This window comes from Mobula hypostoma, chromosome 5, assembly GCF_963921235.1.
Source record: "Mobula hypostoma chromosome 5, sMobHyp1.1, whole genome shotgun sequence".
Lineage (NCBI taxonomy): Eukaryota > Metazoa > Chordata > Chondrichthyes > Myliobatiformes > Myliobatidae > Mobula > Mobula hypostoma.
This window is the reverse complement of record NC_086101.1, coordinates 7,202,118-7,223,255: the sequence shown is the minus strand read 5'-3', so window position 1 is coordinate 7,223,255 and position 21,138 is coordinate 7,202,118. Positions and strand designations below refer to the sequence as shown.

At 45.1% G+C, this 21,138-nt stretch overlaps 1 pseudogene; it reads left to right on the top strand.

The window, feature by feature from the left end:
• Positions 1-222: 222 nt before the first annotated feature.
• LOC134346430 (zinc-binding protein A33-like) lies at positions 223-21,108 on the top strand (annotated as a pseudogene).
• The last annotated feature ends 30 nt before the right edge of the window (positions 21,109-21,138 follow it).

Genomic DNA, 21,138 nt, shown 5'->3' with positions numbered 1-21,138 from the left:
TTGATTGGACATGGCATCAAAAGTTACGGAGAGAAGGCAGGGAGCTGTGGTTGAGGATGAGAGAAAAAAAAAGGATCAGCCATGATTTAATGGCAGAGCAGACTCAGTGGGCCAGATGGCCTAATTCTGCTCCTATGTCTTCTGGCCTTATGTCTTAATTGTTAATCTTTTAAAAATGAACAGAAAGCAACCAAAAAGCTATAAGGAAGGAAACGAAGAAATATGAAGGTAAGCTAGCCAATAATATAAAGAATTTTTTTCAGATATATAAAGAGTAAACGAGAGGTGAGAGTGGATATTGGATCGCTCAAAACTGATCCTAGATCGGTTGTAAATGGGGACAAAGATATGACGGATGATTTTAATAAGCATTTTGCATCAGTTTACAATGTGGAAGACACTAGTAGTATGCCAGAAGTTCGAGAGTGTCGGAGCGCAGGTGAGGTTTTACTAAGGAGAAGATTCATGGAAAGCTGAAAGATTTGAAGGTAGATAATTCAGATGGACCAGAACCCAGGGTTCTGAAAGGATTAACCGAAGAGATTCTGGAGACAGTAGTAATGATCTTCAAGAATCACTAGATTTTAGAATGGTTCCAGAGGACTGGAAAATTGCAGATGCTACTCCACTCTTTAAGTGGGGAGAGAAGTAGATGAAAGGAAATTTAGCCCAACTTCACTGGTTGGGAAGATGTTGAGGTCCATTATTAAGGATGGACGTAACTTGGAGAAACATGATAAAATATGTAAAAATCAGCATGGGGAAAACTCGCCTGACAAATGTGTTGGAATTCTTTGATGAAATAACAAGCAAGATCAAAAGTGACAGGTTGCACCTGAACCTGAAGGGGACCAATATTCTCATGGGCAGGTTTGTTAGAGCTGTTGGGGAGGGTTTAAACTAATTTGGTAGGGAGGTGGGAACTGGAGTGAAGGGACTCAGAATAAGATGATGGTAAAAAAGCAAAGATAGCATGCAGTCAGGCTGTCAGATGATAGCACAAAATTGTAGCCAGCTGTGTGAGTATCAGTGCATTAGGGATGAAGAATCAAAGAGTAGCAAATAAAGTACTCAAAATGTTATATCTCAATGCATGGAGTATAAGAAATAACGTGGACGATCTTGTTGCACTATTACAGATTGTCAGGCATGATGATGGGGCCATCACTGAATTGTGGCTGAAGGATGGTTGTAAGATCATAAGACTGTAAGCCATAGGAGCAGAGTTAGGCCACTCAGCCCATCGAGTCTGCTCCATCATTCCACCATGACTGATCTTGGATCCCAATCAACCGATCAGGAAACGATCAACTCCCATCTTAAATCTACCCCCGGACTTGGCCTCCACTGCAGTTTGTGGTGAGCTTTTCACAGGTTCAATGCTGTCTGGCTAAAAAAAAATTCCTCCTTACCTCTATTCTAAAAGGTCACCCCTCAATTTTGAGGCTGTGCCCTCTACTTCTGGATACCCCCACCATAGGAAACATCCTCTCCATATCCACCCTATGTAGTCCTTTCAACATTCGGTAGGTTTCAATGAGAACGCCCCCACCCCACCCCGCATTCTTCTAAATTTCAGTGAATACAGACACAAAGCTGCCAGATGTTCCTCATATGTTAACCCCTTCATTCCTGGAACCATCCTCAGGAACCTCCTCTGCACTCTCTCCAATGACAACACATCATTTCTGAGATACGGGGCCCAAAACTGTTGATAATACTCCAACTGCGGCCTGACTATCAGAATTATCTCCTTCCTTTTATATCGTATCACCCTTGAAATAAATGCCAACATTGCATTTGCCGTCTTTACCACAGACTCAACCTGTAACTGGGAGTCTTGCATGAGGACTCCTAAGTCCCTCAGCACCTCTGAGGTTTGAACCTTATCCCCTTTTAGATAATAGTCTGCACTATTATTCCTTTTACCAAAATGGATTATCATACTTTTCCCAACACTGTATTCCATCTGCCACATTTTTGCCCATTCTTCCGATTTACCCGAGTCCGGCTGCAATCGCAATGTTTCCGCAGCACTACCTACCCCTCCACCTAACTTTGTATCATCCACAAACTTTGCCACAAAGCCATCAATTCCATTATCCAAAACTTTGAAACACAATGTGAAAAACAGTGGTCCCAATATTGATCCCTGCGGAACACCACTAGTCACTGGCAGCCAACCTAAAAAGGTCCCTTTTATTCCCACTTGCTGCCTCCTTGCCTGCCAGCCATTCTTCTATCCTTTCCAGTATCTTTCCTTTAATACCAATGGTTTTTATCTTGCTAAGCAGCCTCATGTGCGGCACCTTATCAAATGCCTTCTGAAAATCCAAGTGAATGACATCCATCGTCTTTCCCTTGTCCATCCTGCTTGTTACTTCCTCAAAGAACTCTAACAGATTTGTCAGGCAAGATTTCCCTTTACCGAAGCCATGCTGACTTTGACTTATGATATCACTAGTCTCCAAGTACCCCAAAACCTTATCCTTAGTAATAGACTCCAACACTTTCCCAATGACTAAGGTTAGGCGAACAGGCCTATAATTTTCTTTCTTTTGCCTTCCTCCCTTCTTAAAGAGTGGGGTGACATTTGCAGTTCGACCACAATGAAGCTGTAGTCTGATACAGGTGCAGCAAAATACCTTTGGAGCTGCCAGGTCCAGTCAATAATCTGAATCTGACATTTCTCATTTTTAAATCAGATTGTGATCTTGGTAACCAGATAAACAGGATATAACTCCATCAAAGATCACTGTGTGGGAATGTGTCAACAACCCTTCTCAGTTAATAAATAACAAGACTCCTTTTAACCTTGGTGCAGGCTCTGACCAGGCTTTGTAATGGGAGTCTCATATTTTATCCTAGTGTTTTCTCGGTTCCACAAGGAACTGATTATCACAGGGAACTTCATTCAAGGTTCAAATTCAAAGTACATATATTATCAAAGAATATCTAAATCATACAACCTTGAGATTTGTTTGCTTACAGGCAGCTGCAAAGTAAGAAACCAGAAAGAAACCAATTTTTAAAAAAACCAACACCAACACAGAGACAAGAAGAAAAAGGCAAATCATGCAAACAATAGCAACACACATCAAAGTTGCTGGTGAACGCAGCAGGCCAGGCAGCATCTCTAGGAAGAGGTACAGTCGACGTTTTGGGCCGAGACCCTTCGTCAGGACTAACTGAAGGAAGAGCTAGTAAGAGATTTGAAAGTGGGAGGGGGAGGGGGAGATCCAAAACGATAGGAGAAGACAGGAGGGGGAGGGATGGAGCCAAGAGCTCAACAGGTGATTGGCAAAAGGGATATGAGAGGATCATGGGACAGGAGGCCCAGGGAGAAGGAAAAGGGGGGGGGGGGAACGCAGAGGATGGACAAGGGGTATAGTCAGAGGGACAGAGGGAGAAAAAGGAGAGAGAGAGAAGGAATGTGTGTATATAAATAACGGATGGGGTACAAGGGGGAGGTGGGGCATTAGCGGAAGTTTGAGAAGTCAATGTTCATGCCATCAGGTTGGAGGCTACCCAGACGGAATATAAGGTGTTGTTCCTCCAACCTGAGCGTGGCTTCATCTTTACAGTAGAGGAGGCCGTGGATAGACATGTCAGAATGGGAATGGGATGTGGAATTAAAATGTGTGGCCACTGGGAGGTCCTGCTTTCTCTGGCGGACAGAGCGTAGGTGTTCAGCAAAACAATCTCCCAGTCTGCGTCGGGTCTCGCCAATATATAGAAGGCCACGTCGGGAGCACCGGACGCAGTATATCACCCCAGCCGACTCACAGGTGAAGTGTCGCCTCACCTGGAAGGACTGTCTGGGGCCCTGAATGGTGGTAAGGGAGGAAGTGTAAGGGCAGGTGTAGCACTTGTTCCGCTTACATGGATAAGTGCCAGGAGGGAGATCAGTGGGGAGGGATGGGGGGGACAAATGGACAAGGGAGTCGCGTAGGGAGCGATCCCTGTGGAAAGCGGGGGGGGGGGGAAGGGAAAGATGTGCTTAGTGGTGGGATCCCGTTGGAGGCGGAATTTACTGTTCAGCTCTTGGCTCCATCCCTCCCCCTCCTGTCTTCTCCTATCATTTGGGATCTCCCCCTCCCCCTCCCACTTTCAAATCTCTTACTAGCTCTTCCTTCAGTTAGTCCTGACGAAGGGTCTCGGCCTGAAACGTTGACTGTACCTCTTCTTAGAGATGCTGCCTGGCCTGCTGCGTTCGCCAGCAACTTTGATGTGTGTTGCTTGAATTTCCAGCATCTGCAGAATTCCTCGTGTTTGCGTCATGCAAACAATAGACGTGAGCAATAACATTCTGAATTATTTGTTTCAAGAGGTTGTGGCAAGATTCATTTAATCATGAGTCTTGGTTTTTAGAGAAGATTGGACAAACATCCATGAGATCTAAAAAGCATTAAATAGAAACTCCATAGGGTCATCGACTCATGTAGCACAGAAGCAAACCTTTTGGCCCATCATGCCCATACCGACCATTGATTTTCATCTGTGTTAATCCCATTCACTGTTCAATCGGTAGATTTCTATGTTTTGGCTATTTTAGCCTTTGCCTCCACCATACATCTATGCAGTGAATATGAGTGAAATATTCTTCGTTACTCCCCTCCACAATATTTAACTTTTACTGTGAACTTATGTGTTTCCCTCGGATTCAGATCCTATAATGCTGCATGGAATGGTCACCATGCTAAATGGGACAGGATTTGAATACACTGCTAATTTCTCTCCATAGATGCTGCCTGCCCTGCTGAGTCCCTCCACCATTTTGTGTGTGTTGCTCTGGATTTTCAGCATCTGCAGAATCTCTTGTGTTTAAAATAGATCCAGTACCTTTAGTACTGAGTGTCCAGGAGTCAATGTGGCCTATGAGGAGCAGGATGGTACTCTGCCACAAACGGCAAACCCTTGGGCCAATATTTCACTCACTCTACCTGTACTATTAATCCAGGAAGCCAACCTGAATCTGGAAGGTGGACTGGTATCCCTCAACTGGCACATGTACCTGTCGGCTCCATCTTCCTATCCAGTGGGGCTTGTCTCTGGAGCTGCATGAGTTAACAGGTCAGAAAGAGGGAAACGATTTCCACTCGTGGGGTTAATGCCGAATAAGTGAGCTCAAGAATTACATCAGATATGATGTCACAAAATTCTTCACTCGCCAGGCACTGGAAAGCTAAATGTGCCCTTGCCCTGCATATTCTGCTGTCATGCCTCAATAGTGCTCATGTATTTGCCACCTTGCAATACCATATTTTCTCCAGATCTCCTGCTTTTTTACAGAAATAATTTCATGAACAGCGGTTCCAGATTTCCACGTAACCACCATTTCCCCACACGTGAACAAAAGCTGTCTGAAGTATTATCAGACCCAGTTGTCACGGCGTTCGCTGGCAAAGACTGAAGCCAAGTGCAGAGGAAAGATAGACTCTCATGTGGGAGACAGCAATCAGGGTTTATCCATAAGTCAAAGTCAAGGTCTTGTCCCGAGCCTTATAGGCCCATCAGGCCGGTGCTTATCCTGGTTTCTGTGGCGTGAAGTGACTGAGAGTACGAGACTCTCCCCCTCCCCCGGATAGGACGCCAGTCTATCGTGAGGTTGACCCCCACCTGTCATGGTCCGGTCCATGAAGTCCGTGTTCCGGTTCACGGTCCAGTCCATGGTTCCTTGTTCCAGGGTTTCTGGGTTTTCTCCAGTTTCTCTAGTGGGCACATGATTCTTGTTTTGGGGTTGAGACATAAATACCTCTGCAAACCAGGGATTCCCTGCTGGACTGTCCTGTTCCCCTCCCTGTCTTTTCCCCCCTCACCTGACTCTCTGCCTGGATACCTTGTCTGCACCACTGTCGAGTTCAATCGCCAATGCAGAGATGGAACTGTCTGTCGTTCTTCAGTGTTTGTCTCTTCTTATCCTCCGTGGGGTAATTCAGGCCGTTCTGCTGTTGACCTGCGGGGGGATCTGTCTTGTCTTGTCCTTGCCTCCGTGGGGTAAGTCAGGCCATTCTGCCATTGCCCTGTGGGGGGATCTGTCTTGTCTTGCCTTGTCTTTGCCTCTGTTGGGTAAGTCTGGCTGTTCTGCCGTTACCCGACGGATGGTCCTGTCCCACCTTGGTGTGGAGAAGAAGTTGAGTCCTGGCTTATCTAAGTATAAGTCCTGGCTCTATGTCTATGTACTGTCCTGTCTCATATTGGTGTCTTGTTGAAGATGAGTCCCGGCTTTCCGAAAGATAAGTCCCAGCTCCATGTTGATGTACAATTCCCAGCCTGTTTCCAAGCTCAAGCCTCAAGACCCCAGCCTGTCTCCAAGCTCAAGCCTCAAGACCCCAAGCCTGTCTGCAAGTCTCAAGCCTCAAGACCCCAAGGACACACGCTGCCTTGGTTAGGCTCGAACTCACGACCTTCAGGTCGCTAGTCAAACACCCTAACCACTTGGCCACGCGCCACATAATAAGAGCACTATGAAAATCAGCGGCTCGACAGGGTGACACCGTGAGATGTAACATTCTCAAAGCTAGGATCCCATGATAAGCGCTAATTGGGAGTCTACTTAAATTATCACAGAACACAGAAAATCCATATCTGTCAAAATCAACTTAACAAGATTAAACAGAAAGCACCAGGGAAACTAAGTTTTGTTACGACAACAATCAACAAGTTCAGGTTGTCCAGTAAACTCGGAGCCCAGCACTCTCCATCTCCCCCACGGGCAGAAAGAGCTCATGTCTCTCATAAAGATTAGCTTGCCCATTGAAACAGGCAGGGAAATGTGTGATTTGAGTCAACAACCAGCACAACCCGTGGATGTGCTGCGGCAGCCCACGAGTGTCACCACACATTCTGACACCAACGTAGTATGCCCACTACTTACCCGAGCTCGTACGTCTTTAGAATGTGGGAGAGAACTGGAGCACCGGAAAACTCGCGTGGTCAGGGGGAGATCGTATAAACTCCTTACAGCCAACGGCGAGAATCGAACCCGCTCACTCACACTGTAAAAAGTGACACTAACCACTATGCTGACGTGCCGCCCGCCGCCTCAGTAATAGTCGGGTCAACTTGCTATCTTATCAATCCTTCCTTCTTGTGGAACTCGTTAGAAAATGCCGGGATGGATTTACTCTGATCTCCTCTATTTAGTTTTCATATCACGAGTGCTACAGTACACTTAGTGGATGCTTCAGGTATTGCAGTAGTTCGGCAATTCTCCGAAAGCCAAAGAGTTTCGGACAAGCAAGTGCCAGAGTTAATAAACAGCAAGTTGAGAGTTTGACCGAGGAATTAATTTGTCCTGTCCGTCTCGGTGTATTCACGGATCCGGTGTCACTGGAGTGTGGGCACAACTTCTGCCGCTCCTGTATCGTACAGTGTTGGTTAGGGGAGGAGAAGAGAAATTCCTGCCGGGAATGTAGAGAGGTGTTGAACAGCCGCACTCTCAGGGTAAATCGGACCTTGGCAAGTCTGGTTGAGAAGGCTCAGAAATTAAGCCTGAATCCGAAAGAGAAGGGAAGGAATCTCTCTGCGATGAGCATGAGGAAGAACTTCAGCTGTTTTGTGAAACGGAAGGGAAAGTCCTCTGTGTGATTTGTGCAACAGCGCGCGAACAGGTCTCACAATATCATGCCGGTTAAAGAAGCGGTGGAAACGTTCAAGGTAAAGGTGAGAACAATTTGATCACGCAGCTATTTCTTTGTATCTTAATGTCAAACTCTCTCGTTCTGTTTTTTTTTCTTTTTTAACAAACACCTTCTCAGAATCAAGTTAAGTCTTCCATAAATTCTCTCACAAAAAAAGAAATCAGTGATCCAGGAAATGGAACAAGAGCAAAAACTCAAGATTTCTGGAGTCGAGGTAGGGTCTCGCTCTTGGAAAGGCGTCATCTTGTGTAAATTCGTTTACGCTTATTGTGTCTAAAGATATTCCCCTTCTGTGTGACAGGCACAGTGCCGCAGCCTGTAGTCCTACATCAAATCGGAATTCGCTAGAATGCACCAGATTGTCGATCAGAAAGAGCAGCGCATTCTCAGAGAACTCCAGGAAGAAGTGCAGAAGATTTTAAGTACAATGGAGAAAAATCTTGGAGAGATTCAAGATAATTTAAAATCTATAAAGCATAAATTCTCATCATTACTGAAACAGGTTGATGAAGGAGATGTAAACACGAGGAATTCTGCAGAAGCTGGAAATTCAAGCAACACACATCAAAGTTGCTGGTGAACGCAGCAGGCCAGGCAGCATCTCTAGGAAGAGGTACAGTCGACGTTTCGGGCCGAGACCCTTGCTGCCTGGCCGGCTGCGTTCACCAGCAACTTTGATGTGTGTTGATCAAGGAGATGACGTGATATCCCTGAGGGTGAGGGATTATGTTTCAGTTTGTGTCAACATTAGTTTTATTTGTCACGTGTCTACATGAAATAAAGGCGCGATTTTCTGATCAATTTGAACTGATTTAAAACAGAGGTGCTTCATCCCTTGCAAGGTGAATCCGATATTGTTACCGCATTAACTGTCCTCGCACACTGTCTGCATTGTACAGCGCCCCCCCCCCCCCCCCCACACACAAACACACACACACAAACACACACCTCCGCGGTTGCTCTGGTCCTTACCTGTTTCCCAGCGTTAATATTCCTCTGACATTGACACAAACATTTACACGCTGTGAATGTGTCCGGTGTGGTGGGTAAGAGCGCGATTGTGTCTACGAGCGGGAGCTAACACCGGACTTTCAAATCGGATTTACATTCTATACAGTATGTATTCCTGTTTATTTATCTGCGTGTAATTTGCCCAGTGGGTTTCTGGCACTCAAAGAATGTAGCCTGTTGACATCGAAGATAGGCCAATCACCACCGCATTTCAGCGGAGGAGGGTGGGGGGCGTGGGCTGTGGAGGCTGACTGAGAACCTGGGAGGTGAGAAGTGAAAGAGGTAAAGGTGAAATCTGACAGGAGAGGACCGTGGACCATGGGAGAGTGGGAAGGAGGAGATGGAGATGAGAAGAGAAGAGATAATAGGGGAGTCAGAATGAAGAAAGGCAACAAGACAGAGAGAGAGAGAGGGGGAGAGAGGGAGAAACTGCTGGAGGTTAGGGTTCATTTTTATTTGTCTATGACTTTTTGAGTTACACATTCTGTTCACTAAAGCTCTTTTGGGATTTACTATTTACCACTACAAATATTTAATATCGAGCTTTTGGTTTTTACACAAGTAGATATAACATCCACATCCAGCCTATGAATTCTGGTGATATTTTAAAACTGATTATTCCTTTCATTGTGGTGGTCAGGTTTTCTCATTCCTGGTAATTGCATCCTTTCAGACATACATCAGGCTCAAATGTTCTTGCTGCTTGGACTTTCTCCCGTGCCTTTACCTCCTTCCTGCAACCTCCTCTTGTTATCTGTGTATCCGTGTTTGGGAATCCTTATTAGTTTGTCGCAACTTGGAGCCATTCAGTCTCATCAAATTCACATTTGTGCTTTATTTCTTTCAGGAGGAAGCAAACTGGGAGATGAGGTAGGATACACTCGACTCAAACTCTGCGCAGTTATGTGAAGTAATTAGGAAAGATGTTGATGTTCATAATTGGTTGCTTACTTTTTGCAGGATCAGTGAGGAGGACTGTACATTATCAGTGGCAGATCGTGTCCCACCGGGTGCAAAATTCGATCACTCTTTTTTGGTGAACACAGCCTTGTGCAAAACATTAGATGTCATTAAGCGAGGTAAATCTGACACACACAAATTCAGAACATGGTACATAGAACAGCACTGTACAGGCTGTTCAGCCCATGATATTGTGCTGACCCTTTAACTTAGCCCATGATCTACCAAACATTTCCTCGCCACTTATCCCTCCATTTTTCCTTCATCTACATGCCCATCAAAAAGTTAAATATCAGTAATGTATCTGACTCTGCCACTACCCAGGCAGCACTTTCCACGCATTTAACCACCCTCTGTGTTCTGAAAAACCTACCTCTGATAACCCCATGTACATTTGTCCAATCAACTTAAAATTACCCTTCATATTACCCTGGGGGAATAGCTCTATCTGTACATCTTTTTATCTTATACATATCTATCAAAATTTCTGTCATCCTCCTTTGCTCCATAGAGAGAACTTTTAACTCACTCAACTTTCCTTATAAGACATACTCTCTGAAGTCGTGTCAAAAGGGCAATGTTAATATAGTCATGGGAGATTTTAACATGCAGGTTGACTGGGAAAATTAGGTTGGTCATGGATCTCAAGAGAGTTGAATGCCCATGAAATGGCTTTTATGTCCAGTCAGTTCCTGGCACCTAGGGGATCAGCAATACTACATTGCATGTTATGTAATGAACCAGAGGTGATTAGGGAGCTTAAGGTAAAAGGGGCTTTAGGAAGCAGTAACCACAATATGTTTGAGTTCAATTTAATATATCTTTCAGTGGAGTAAAGGAAGTTAGAGTGGTATGAGAGAGCACTTGGCCAAAGTTAATTGGAAGGAGATACTGGCAGGGATGACAAGCAAAGCAGCAATGGCTTGAGTTTCTGGGAAAAATGAGGAAGGTGCAGGACATATGTGTTCCAAAACTGAAGAAATACTCAAAATGCAAAATAGTACAACCGTGGCTGACAAGAGGAGTCAAAGCTCATGTAAAAGCGAAAGAAAGGGCATACAACACAGCAAAAATTAGCAGGAAGATAGAGGCGGAAGCTTTTAAAAATCTACAGAGAGCAACTAGAAGAATCATTCGGAAGGAAAAGATAAAATATGAAAACAAGCTAGCAAACAATATCAAAGTGGATAGTAAAAGCTTTTTCAAGTATGTAAAAATAATTGAGAGATGAGAGTGGATATAGGAACGCTAGAAAATGAAGCCAGAGAAATCATAACAGGGGACAGGAAGATGGTAGATCAACTAAATAAGTCTTCACTGTGGAAGACACTTGTAGTCTGCCAGATATTGTAGTGTGTGTGAGAAGAGGAGTGCAATTACAATAACAGGGGAGAAGGTGCTCAAAAAGCTGAAAGATCTAAGGGTACATAAGTCATCTGGACCAGATGAACTGCACTCTAGGGTCCTGAAAGAGGTAGCGGTAGAGATTGAGAATACATTAGTGTTGATCTTTCAAAAATCATTGGACTCTGGCATGGTGCCAGAGAACTGGAAAATTGCAAATGCCACTCCAATCTTTAAAAAAGGAGGAAGGTAGCCAAAAGTAAATTATAGACCAGTTAGCCTCACCTCAGTGGTTGGGAAGATGTTGGAGTCAATTCTTAAGGGTGAGGTTATGGAGTACTTGGTCACATAGGACAAGATAGGACAAAGTCAACAGAGTTTCGTTAAGGGAAAATCTTGCCTGATGAACCTGCTGGAATTCTTTGAGGAGATTACAAGTAGGACTTAGGAAACAGGCTGCTGAAGGACTTAGACTAGAAGAATGTGCAAGAAAGTGGCAAATGAAATAAAATGTTGGAAAATGCATGGTTATGCACTTTGGTAATAGAAATAGATGTGCAGATTGTTTTTCTAAATGAGGAGAACTTCCAAAATTCTGAGATGCAAAGGGTCATGAGAGTCCTTGTGCAGAACTTGAAGGTCAAATTGCAGGTTGAGACAAGGGTGAGGAAGGCAAATGCAATGTTAGAATTCAGGATACAAGAGCAGGGATGCGATGCTGAGGCTTTATAAGGCAATGGTGGGGCCTCATCTTGAATATTGTGAACAGTTTTGGGGCCCTCATCCAAGCAAAGATGTGCTGGCATTGGAGAGGGTTCAGGGGAGGTTCAGAAGGATGATTCTGGGAATGAAAGGGTTATCATACAAGGAATGTTTGATGGCTCTGCATCTGTACTCACTGGAATTCAGAAGGATGAGGGGGGTGGGGGGAGAATCTCATTGAAACATTTTGAATGTTGAAAGGCCTTGACAAGGAAGATGTGGAAAGGATATTTCTCATGGTGGGGTAGTCTAGGACAAGACAGCACAGCCTCAGGATAGAGGGGCATCCTTTTAAAGCAGAGATGTGGAGAAATTTCTTTAGCCAGCTGGTAGTGAATTTGTGGAATTTGTTACCACAGGCAGCTGTGGAGGCCAGGTTGCTGGGCGTATTTGAGACAGCAATTCATAGGTTCTTGATTGGACACAGCATCAAAGGTTACGGGGAGAAGGGCAGTGAGCAGGGCTAAGGAGGGGAAAAAGGGTCAGCCATGATTGAATGGCAGAGCAGACTCGATGGGCCAAATGGCCTGATTCTGCTCCCGTGTGTTATGGTCTAATCCAGGCAGCAGCCTGGTAAATCTCTTCTGCATCATCAATAAAGTTTCTACATCTTTCCCGTAATAACGCAAAGAGAACGGAACACAATATTCCAGTGAAGGGTTAGGCTGAGCTTTGAGTAGGTTAAAAGGTCAGCACAAGGTCAAGGTCTGATGAGCCTGCACTCTACTGCTCCATGTTCTATGTTCAAAAGCCATATCTTGCAGTGCTTGCTGACATCGTGAGATTCTGTAAAGTGTTGTAAATGTCTTTTAAGCTATATCCAGGAGATATTAAACACCTTTAAAGAGAAAGAAACTTTTAGGAAAAAATGCAGCTTTAATTATATCAGCTTTTTAAAAATATCTTTCCTTTGAAGCGTAATAAGCCAGCTAAAATCACCTGTTGCTACAAACATCTTGATGAAAAGGTGAACTGGAGGCCAAAGGTCTTCTGCCGAGAGCTACTCAATAATGACATCAGCACCAACTCCTGTTTAGATTTTAGATTAGATTAGATACAACTTTATCGTCATTGTGCCGAGTACAGATACAAAGACAATGAAATGCATTTAGCCTCTGACCAGAAATGCAAAGAATAGTGTTATTTATGAAATAACTGCGAATAAAGTGTTACAGCACACAAATATAAAAGCACTGAGACAGTACAATACAGATGCAATATTGCTTAGAGCTGTGATGAGAGGTTCAGCAGTGTCACAGCCTCAGGGAAGAAGCTCTTCCTATTCCACTATGTGACAAATCTTCAAGAGGGTTTAAATAAGTTTTATAAGTGGCAGGAACCAGAGCCCCACATCAGTAAGGGATGGATCAGGCCAGAAGTTAGATGCCAGGGAAAGTATTGAAAGGCAAAATATAAATAGCAGATATGATGTTTCAGATGGTTTAAATTGTGTATATTTTCATGCTAGGAGTATTATGGGTGAGGGTGATGAACGTAGAGCATAGATCAGTGCATGGAACTACGATGTTGTAGCCTTACTGAAAATCGGTTGAGAGAGGGGCAGGAATGGCTGATTAATGTACCAGGTTTTCAAAGTTTTGGAAAATATAGAGGAGGAGGGAAAAGAGGGGGTTGAGGTGTGCTACTAATCAAGGACAATATCACAGTTGCACTCAGGGCAGACGTAACGAGGGGTCAGACTGAGTCCAGTTGGCTGGAACTCAGGAATAGGACTGAACAGAATGAGGTTAGGAAATTCATTAGGCAACTCATAATTAATTGAAGCTCACACTTCATTGTCTCTGTACAAACAACAATATAACTATGTTGACCCCAGGCTAACAACTTAGAAAATAAATTCTACTGATCCTTCTGTACCAATACTCGCTCAAACAACTTGTCCAATTTATAACGCCAAAATAGGGCATCTCCATTGGCCAGACGTTCCATCCTTCCTCCTCCCAGCCCCTGGCATGGGGGTTCTTCCTCGCGATGGTGATTCTCCAGAGTTATTGCTGAGAGCGCAATCAATGTCCATTTTTATATCGATTTCCTGTTACTTTAAACGTAGCATTCCAGGGTCATTGACTGTAGGTCAAGCGTCTGACCCTTAACACCCTCTTATTGGCTCTGCTCCAGGCCATCATTCTTTTATTGACCATCAAGTGACAGTCGATAATTTATAGCTCCTCGTTCTTAATCAGCAACAAACTCGAATCACTCCAGGCAGGCATCAACCCCAACATTCACCAACCTGCATGCTATATCCAGCCAAAGAACATCTTAGAAATAAGTTCTTATTTGGAAAGGATCTTCAGTCCTGCAGATTACCTGAAGCATCATTGTGTCTTCTTCAAAACACTGAAAGCAAAGCAACTTCATCTCACAAAATGGAGGACAAAAACAGTTCCACAAAATGGCAGCCTCTGTCTCCAAGTAGATGGCAGGAACAAAGACAACTGATCTGTCTGCTTCCACTGTCCTTGACCCATTTGAGCTTGATGTTTTCTTCCATATTTCAAATCTGCCATGGCCAACAAGGGTGCAATCACACTGATGGGATTGTAATACCGACCTCCCCCTCTCCACCAATAGCCACCTGGATATTGAGGAACAGATATGTAATCAGATTATGGAAATGTGTAAAAGTAATAGGGTTGTGGTCATGGGGCATTCCACGCACCTAATATAAACTAGGGCTTTCTTAGTGAAAGGGGGATAGGTGGGGTTAAATTTGAGATGACAGGTTAATTGGTCATTGTAAATTCTCCCATGGTTAGGCTCGCATTAAATCGGTGGTTGCTGGGCTTGAAGGGCCGGAAGGGCCGATTCCCCTCTGTATCTCAATAAATAAAAATCAATAGTGTGCCCAGCCAATAAAAAGCAACAGTGCGCTGAGCCAGACCGTTATTCTGCCCAGTCTGATCGACATACCCCTCCTTATCCAAATGACTCTTACACATTGAAATCAAACCGCACCCACCTTTTCCACTGGCAGCTTGTTCTACACTTGCTCATCCTCTGAGTGAATCCCCTTGGGTTCCCCTTAAACATTTCACTTTTCACACTCAACCCAAGACCTCTAGTTGTAGTCTCGCCCAACCTCGGAGGGAAATGCCTGCATACATTTACCCCATCTATATCCCTCATAATTTTGAATACCATGTATTCAAGGCTCCCCTCCACCTCTGAGTCTGATTGACTGGGACATTCCACTCTACTAGCCCACCAACCCACCACAGAGAAGCATGATAACAGTAAGACTAGACAGAGAACAATCATCAGTGACTTTGACTCCAAATGCAATAAAAAGCATCTTGAGAAGTTTCCATCAGAAATGTATTCAAGAAGGCTCGGCCTTCTGTGAACAAGGACACCATGATGACTGCCCTTACTTCCCACTGTAACCTAGAAGCAAATGCATGGGTGTGTATTTGCTGAGAAGCGTGGATAGGAGAGCGGAATCTTTTCCTTTGTGTAGTTATGCTTTTAAGGCTGGGGGAGGGAGTGGCTGAGCTTAAAGACAACGTCAGAGACAAGTTTTTCTATACACAGAGTGGCAACTACCTAAAAGGGGTTATCAGGGGTACTAATGGTGGTCTGGCGGTGGAGCTCTTAGCATAACACTTATCAGCACCAGTGACTGAGTTCGATTCCCACCGCTGTCCATAAGGAGATTGTACGTTCTCCTAGTGACCACGTGGGTTTTCTCCGGATGCTCCGGTTTCCTCCCACATTCCAAAGACAAACCAGATAGTTGGAAAATGGGCCATTATACATTGTCCTATAATTAAGCTCCTGTTAAATAGGTGGGTTAGTGAGTGACACAGCTCATTAGCCTATTCTGAGCTGTATCTCTTAATAATAATAAGTAAAATGGATCAATAAACTTAGAAACCTAGAAATTTACTGCCCTTTCGCCCACAATGTTGTGCCAACCATGTAACCTACTCCAGAAACTCCTTAGAATTTCCCTGCCACATAGCCCTCTATTTTTCTAAGCTCCATGTACCCTTCGGGTTTGATTCGAAGAAGGAGTCTGAGAGTCTGAGTGGGAGTGCCGAGAAAGACATTTTTGAAATTTTCGTTATTTTTTTTCTCCAACGGCTTTCTGAGAGGCAGGACTGCGCAGGCGTGTGACGTCGGGCAGTGCAGCGCGGCAGATTTAAAAGGAACAAAGCCTCATAGAGCGGGCAGCGTAGTTTGCGGGCTGTGGAGTGAGCCGGGAGCAGAGTGAAGACTTAAGGGCTTCGGCTCAACGGGCTTAGGCGGAAGCAGGCGAGGCGAGGAAGGTTTGACATTCATTTTCTGTTGCTATTTGAGGAGAGGGGCATTATGACTGTGAGGGCAGTTTGCTGTTCTCGGTGTCGGATGTGGGAGGCCCTGGAGTCTCCAAGCCTCCTGGACGTCTACATCTGCGCCAAGTGCATCGAGATGCAGCTCCTAAGGGACCGCGTTACGGAACTGGAGCTGCAGCTCGATGACCTTCGTCTGGTCAGGGAGAGCGAGGAGGTGATAGAGAGGAGTGGAAGGCAGGTGGTCACGGCGGGGCCACGGGAGGCAGACAAGTGGGTCACGGTTAGGAGGGGGAAGGGGAAAAGTCAGGTGATGGGGAGTACCCCAGTGGCTGTGCCCCTTAACAACAGGTACTCCTGTTTGAGTACTGTTGGGGGGGACAGCTTACCCGGGGGAAGCGACAGTGGCCGTGCCTCCGGCACAGAGTCTGGCCCTGTAGCTCAGAAGGGTAGGGCAAGGAAGAGGAGGGCAGTTGTGATAGGGGACTCGATAGTAAGGGGGTCAGATAGGCGATTCTATGGACGCAGTCCAGAGACCCGGATGGTAGTTTGCCTCCCTGGTGCCAGGGTCCGGGATATTTCTGATCGTGTCCAAGATATCCTGAAGTGGGAGGGTGAGGAGCCAGAGGTCGTGGTACATATAGGTACCAATGACATAGGTAGGAAAAGGGATGAGGTCCTGAAAGGAGAATATAGGGAGCTAGGAAGGGAGTTGAGAAAAAGGACCGCAAAGGTAGTAATCTCGGGATTACTGCCTGTGCCACGCGACAGTGAGAGTAGGAATGCGATGAGGTGGAGGATAAATGCGTGGCTGAGGGATTGGAGCAGGGGGCAGGGATTCAAGTTTTTGTATCATTGGGACCTCTTTTGGCGCAGGCGTGACCTGTACAAAAAGGACGGGTTACACTTGAATCCTAGGGGGACCAATATCCTGGCAGGGAGATTAGCGGGGGCTACTGAGGTGACTTTAAACTAGAATGGTTGGGGGGTGGGAATCAAATTAAAGAGGCTAGGCGTGAGGAGGTTAGTTCACAACAGAGGGATGGGAACCAGTGCAGAGAGACAGAGGGGTGTAAAGTGAGGGTAGAAGCAAAAAGTACAAAGGAGAAGAATAAAAGTGGCAGGCCGACAAATCCAGGGCAAGCATTAAAAAGGGCCACTTTTCAACATAATTGTATAAGGGCTAAGAGAGTTGTAAAAGAGCGCCTGAAGGCTTTGTGTGTCAATGCAAGGAGCATTCGTAATAAGGTGGATGAATTGAAAGTGCAGATTGTTATTAATGATTATGATATAGTTGGGATCACAGAGACATGGCTCCAGGGTGACCAGGGATGGGAGCTCAACGTTCAGGGATATTCAATATTCAGGAGGGATAGACATGAAGGAAGGGGAGGTGGGGTGGCGTTGCTGGTTAAAGAAGAGATTAACACAATAGAAAGGAAGGACATAAGCCGGGAAGATGTGGAATCGAAATGGGTAGAGCTGCGTAACACTAAGGGGCAGAAGACGCTGGTGGGAGTTGTGTACAGGCCACCTAACAGTAGTAGTGAGGTCGGAGATGGTATTAAAGAGGAAATTAGAAATGTGTGCAATAAAGGAACAGCAGTTATAATGGGTGACTTCAATCTACATGTAGATTGGGTGAACCAAATTGGTAAAGGTGCTGAGGAAGAGGATTTCTTGGAATGTATGCGGGATGGTTTTTTGAACCAACATGGCGAGGAACCAACTAGAGAGCAGGCTATTCTGGACTGGGTTTTGAGCAATGAGGAAGGGTTAATTAGCAATCTTGTCGTGAGAGGCCCCTTGGGTAAGAGTGACCATAATATGGTGGAATTCTTCATTAATATGGAGAGTGACAGAGTTAATTCAGAAACAAAGGTTCTGAACTTAAAGAGGGGTAACTTTGAAGGTATGAGACGTGAATTAGCTAAGATAGACTGGCAAATGACACTTAAAGGATTGACGGTGGATATGCAATGGCAAGCATTTAAAGGTTGCATGGATGAACTACAACAATTGTTCATCCCAGTTTGGCAAAAGAATAAATCAAGGAAGGTAGTGCACCCGTGGCTGACAAGAGAAATTAGGGATAGTATCAATTCCAAAGAAGTAGCATACAAATTAGCCAGAGAAAGTGGCTCACCTGAGGACTGGGAGAAATTCAGATTTCAGCAGAGGAGGACAAAGGGCTTAATTAGGAAGGGGAAAAAAAGATTATGAGAGAAAACTGACGGGGAACATAAAAACGGACTGTAAAAGCTTTTATAGATATGTAAAAAGGAAAAGACTGGTAAAGACAAATGTAGGTCCCCTGCAGACAGAAACAGGTGAATTGATTATGGGGAGCAAGGACATGGCAGACCAATTGAATAATTACTTTGGTTCTGTCTTCACTAAGGAGGACATAAATAATCTTCCAGAAATAGTTGGGGACAGAGGGTCCAGTGAGATGGAGGAACTGAGTGAAATACATGTTAGTAGGGAAGTGGTGTTAGGTAAATTGAAGGGATTGAAGGCAGATAAATCCCCATGGCCAGATGGTCTGCATCCTAGAGTGCTTAAGGAAGTAGCCCAAGAAATAGTGGATGCATTAGTGATAATTTTTCAAAACTCATTAGATTCTGGACTAGTTCCTGAGGATTGGAGGGTGGCTAATGTAACCCCACTTTTTAAAAAAGGAGGGAGAGAGAAACTGGGGAATTATAGACCAGTTAGCCTAACGTCGGTGGTGGGGAAACTGCTGGAGTCAGTTATCAAGGATGTGATAACAGCACATTTGGAAAGCGGTGAAATGATCGGACAAAGTCAGCATGGATTTGTGAAAGGAAAATCATGTCTGACGAATCTCATGGAATTTTTTGAGGATGTAACTAGTAGAGTGGATAGGGGAGAACCAGTGGATGTGGTATATTTGGATTTTCAAAAGGCTTTTGACAAGGTCCCACACAGGAGATTAGTGTGGAAACTTAAAGCACACGGTATTGGGGGTAAGGTATTGGTGTGGGTGGAGAATTGATTAGCAGACAGGAAGCAAAGAGTGGGAATAAACGGGACCTTTTCAGAATGGCAGGCGGTGACTAGTGGGGTACCGCAAGGCTCAGTGCTGGGACCCCAGTTGTTTACAATATATATTAATGACTTGGATGAGGGAATTAAATGCAGCATCTCCAAGTTTGCAGATGACACGAAGCTGGGTGGCAGTGTTAGCTGTGAGAAGGATGCTAAGAGGATGCAGGGTGACTTGGATAGGTTGGGTGAGTGGGCAAAATCATGGCAGATGCAATTTAATGTGGATAAATGTGAAGTTATCCACTTTGGTGGCAAAAATAGGAAAACAGATTATTATCTGAATGGTGGCCGATTAGGAAAAGGGGAGGTGCAACGAGACCTGGGTGTCATTATACACCAGTCATTGAAAGTGGGCATGCAGGTACAGCAGGCGGTGAAAAAGGTGAATGGTATGCTGGCATTTATAGCGAGAGGATTCGAGTACAGGAGCAGGGAGGTACTACTGCAGTTGTACAAGGCCTTGGTGAGACCACACCTGGAGTATTGTGTGCAGTTTTGGTCCCCTAATCTGAGGAAAGACATCTTTGTCATAGAGGGAGTACAAAGAAGGTTCACCAGATTGATTCCTGGGATGGCAGGACTTTCATATGAAGAAAGACTGGATGAACTGGGCTTGTACTCGTTGGAATTTAGAAGATTGAGGGGGGATCTGATTGAAACGTATAAGATCCTAAAGGGATTGGACAGGCTAGATGCAGGAAGATTGTTCCCGATGTTGGGGAAGTCCAGAATGAGGGGTCACAGTTTGAGGATAGAGGGGAAGCCTTTTAGGACCGAGATTAGGAAAACCTTCTTCACACAGAGAGTGGTGAATCTGTGGAATTCTCTGCCACAGGAAACAGTTGAGGCCAGTTCATTGGCTATATTTAAGAGGGAGTTAGATATGGCCCTTGTGGCTACGGGGATCAGGGGGTATGGAGGGAAGGCTGGGGTGGGGTTCTGAGTTGGATGATCAGCCATGATCATAATAAATGGCGGTGCAGGCTTGAAGGGCCGAATGGCCTACTCCTGCACCTATTTTCTATGTTTCTATGTTTCTAAGAGTCTCTTAAAATACCCTATTGTAACTTGATGACTAATAAAAAACAAACATTACAACTTAAATACTGTATTGGAACTAAACAAATAACATTCTGTACAAATTCTCTGAGATATTGCTACAACTTGCTAGATATATAGAAGTCTCTATATTTCAAAGTCCCATAATTTTCCTGAAGTAACCTCCCTCAGCAAACCACAAATCACCCCTGGGAACTCTCTAACTTTCTGCTTCTCCCCCCAGTCTCCGTGACCCTGGATGTGGAAACGGCGCATCTGGAGCTCGAGGTGTCTGAAGATCTCAGAGGATTGAGGTGGAGCCCGCTGCCGAGGATTTTCCGGAACAACAGAAGGAGGTTCACAGTCTGGAGCTGTGTGCTGGGATCGGAAGGATTCACCTCGGGGAGACACTGCTGGGAGGTGGCGGTAGAGAAGAATCTGGGCTGGAGACTGGGAATCGCCACAGTTTGCGGAAAGGAAGAAGGACATCAAACTGACACCGGACTCTGGAATCTGGACCATCGAGCAGGTTGATGACCTGATTCACATAAACAATTCCACTCGATCCCGTTGCCTTGCTGGTGTCCTCCCCGGGAGGGTGGGAGTCTATCTCAGTTACGAGTTCGGGAGAGTTTCATTTTACAACGCGGAGACCAAGTTCCATCTCCATACCTTCACTGGGAATAAATTCACGAAGAAGCTCTATCCTTTCTTCTGCACTTCGGATGGAAACTGGCTGAGAATCTGCTCCAGTTCCAAACCAGGTCTGTAAACGGGTCGGGTCCTGGGTCCGGTGTCAGCAGTATGTCAGTGTAAATACAAATCCGCGGAGAGTGAAATAAATGTGATATGAGTCTCGAGCACCTCATGGGATGATTGCTTCTCTCCAGTCACGGCCCCTGAATCCCGTCTCCCTGCCAGTCTCACCCCTGAGAGGGTGGGAGTGTATCTCAGTTACAAGTTCAGGACCATTTCATTTTACATCGTGGAGACCCAGCCTCATCTGCTCACCT